Source organism: Triticum dicoccoides, chromosome 6A (assembly GCF_002162155.2).
Source record: "Triticum dicoccoides isolate Atlit2015 ecotype Zavitan chromosome 6A, WEW_v2.0, whole genome shotgun sequence".
Taxonomy (NCBI): domain Eukaryota; kingdom Viridiplantae; phylum Streptophyta; class Magnoliopsida; order Poales; family Poaceae; genus Triticum; species Triticum dicoccoides.
The window spans coordinates 622,458,750-622,461,569 of NC_041390.1; the positions used below are offsets into that span (position 1 = coordinate 622,458,750).

General features: G+C 46.1%; 2 long non-coding RNA genes across 2 annotated transcripts in view; one reads left to right on the plus strand and one right to left on the minus strand.

The window, feature by feature from the left end:
- LOC119318598 overlaps positions 1-1,879 on the minus strand; it is a 3,401-nt gene extending 1,522 nt beyond the window's left edge. The window contains exon 1 of the long non-coding RNA XR_005154168.1: positions 1,388-1,879. This is a non-coding gene — a long non-coding RNA (uncharacterized LOC119318598). The remainder of the gene's footprint in view (positions 1-1,387) is intronic.
- On the plus strand, positions 400-2,428 carry LOC119318600. Its single transcript, XR_005154169.1, has 3 exons — positions 400-738; positions 1,014-1,067; positions 2,024-2,428. It is a non-coding gene; the product is annotated as an uncharacterized LOC119318600 (long non-coding RNA).
- Positions 2,429-2,820: the final 392 nt, after the last annotated feature.

The following is a 2,820-nucleotide window of genomic DNA, read 5'->3' on the forward strand; positions in this document are numbered from 1 at the left end:
GTGGGGGGTAAGCTGCTTGTTGTAAAAAGCAGGTGACAATTGGGTCCACTACAGGTAAATCATAGTAGTAGGAGGGGGCGTTGTTGATCCACACCATCGAAGGTTTGGCCATGTAATAGTGTAATAGTTCAAGGGCTGAGCCGTAGAGAGAAGGGGCGGAGCCCAATGGGCCAACCCTGTGGCACAAGCTACAGGGTCCAAGAAATTTTTTAGTGCTAACTAACAGTCATTTGGCCCAAGGCAACAGGGTGGCCCAGCAAATGTGCCACAGGTCCGATGAAACCAGCCCGCGCGGCTGCAGGAGGCTCGTGGCTTCGCTTCCAACAGCCCACTACCCACGTACATGCTCGATCCTTCACACGCACATCGGCACACGCGATTAGCGTTAGATGAATCGACCCATCTCCCTTCTCCTAATCTCCTGTAAGTCTGTAACAAACTCGCGATCCATCTTCCCAATCCCACATTTTTCTGCACTTAAAAAAGAGATCTCGATCCGTCTCCTCGTCTCCTGTACTCTGTCCCGAGCAAGCGAGGCGAGCAAATCGATGCGCAGCGGCGGCGATCGATCGAACGAATCGATCCGTTCCTGATGGGTGGGCGGCAACCGGCAGGCCGCAGGCTGCTGATCAACTATTGATGGTGCAGGCTGCAGCGCCGACGTGACCACACCTCCCTCACGAGTCATGGCCACGGCGCACGCTGGAATTTCTCTTCCCCTCTGTTAGCTAATTAGTAGTATGTTTTTGAATTTTTTGTTTAGATTACTGTCATTACTTGATTCGAATTCTGCTCGGTATCCTTTTTTGTGTTGTTTTTTCCATATACCTTTATAGGTCGCAGCAATTGTATGTATTAAATTGGGGCTGGAAAGTTAAACCTTATATTGAAATATATATAAATGTATGTGTTTTGGCAAAACATGGGGCATCAGCTATTGTTTTAAGTTGTAATTAGGTATGCTTCATTGGCTTAACAATTTTGATTTCTCATTTGTAATTTTAATTGTGCAGATGATATGAACAAGTTTCTTCTCAAGAGAAAGGCACCATCACATTCGCAATTAGGTATCCATGACATCCTTTTCAAGTAATTTTGTCGCACTATATTAAGCAGTTTGACTATTGCCTTTTGTTTTTATAAATTGACATCTATTATATTTGGCAATTCATGTTACAAGTTGTGAAACACATCTTTATTAGTGCATTGTTACTTGAAAATTTTACGTCATGGTTAAGTAGTGCATCAGGGTAACATTAGCTCCAGATCCGCCTCTGGAAACAGCGCCGCACAGTTGTAAGTACTAGGAAAAAGAGGAGATATAAAGCAGCCAGCATAAACTGGGGATGAAGAACTAGCAGAGTAGAACACAAGATGAAGGTCGCACCTGATGATACTGAGCCGCCGATGGAGAAGATGTGATCGCCAGAAGAGAAAAGTTGGCCTCGGCAGCGCTGGGTCTCCGGGAAGAGTGTTTTGTGATTTTGGAGATGGATTGATCTGGCTGGTTCTCAAGCGTCACTGCCTGGCTAGCTGTAGTCTACTGACCCAAGATTTCCATGGTAGTTTGTGGCGTGTAGCACTAGTGTGTGCAAGTCAACAAGTCTCCGCGGGCTCGTTGTGTGGTCTATCACCCACGGCTCATCCTTGTTAGGCAGGAAAGGACGTGCTATTGTGATGCAGCTTCTTCATAACTTCAGTTTAATTTGTGTCTGCATGCATGCCGTGGGTATCTCTGAACTTCTCTCTACAGCAATGGCGAATTAACTCCGAACCTGCTGAATGCGTCGAGGCCAAACCAAAATCTTGCATGTACCTGCCTGCGTCCAGGAGTCTGCCTGCTTCTGTGATTTTGTTTTGGGTTGGATAATTTAACCTTATTTTCCAACATTGGATGGCGATGCAGTGCAGTGCATAATTGACAATGCCATGCATCCGATCCGCTTCTGTGGGTTATCCTTGAACTTCTTTCCGTGGCAATGTGCGACTCTGAACCTAACTGAATTTTTGTACGTGGCTGCAGAGAACAGAACAGCGAACCGAAATGTCATACTCCAGAACTTGAGCTTCCCCAATGAGTTACTCACTGTTTGTTTTGCTCTGTCCGAGTTGCATGCAATGAATCCAAGTGGCAACTGAATGTTGATGTAATGTATGGAGAAGATGTGATCGCCGGAAAAAGATGGCCTCGCCGGCAACTGGGAGACGTGTCTTGGGGTTTTCGGTGATGGATCGGCCTGACTGGCTAGTGCAAAAGCTTCATTGTAGTGGCCCAGTGCATCCCACGCTGATAGCTAGCTACACAGTGTGGAGCCTACGGCGACAAAGTCCCGGTGGGCGGGTCATGTGGTTTGCCGCTCTTCCCTGTTGGACACGGAAACATGGGATGTGCTAGCTGCACTCCACTATTGGTATATTCTCTTTTTGTTTTCCGCCGTGCGATATAAATGTGCTAGCTGGAAATCGCATCTGAAATTGTTAATAGACAAAACAATGTCATTTTCTGCATTTTGACTGACTCGGGACTTGGGAGAGTTCCCAGCAAGTTCACACAGGAAACTCTATGGTTTTGGGTACCGCCCGAGAAAAATGGTTACCGCGCGGTTACCGAGATTCTCGCCGCCCCACGAGAAAGGCATATCCCGAGCAAAAAATCCTGAATTTTTTTAATTTTTACCTCCAATCTATAGTAGTATAGAGCTACATCTCAAGAGTATAACCAGAGTTAGCTGTGGCGTGGTGGTAACCATGTACTTCAATAATAAATTTCGTCCGAAATATATTTGGTATTTTTCGGTAACCGTGGTAACTGAGAATCTC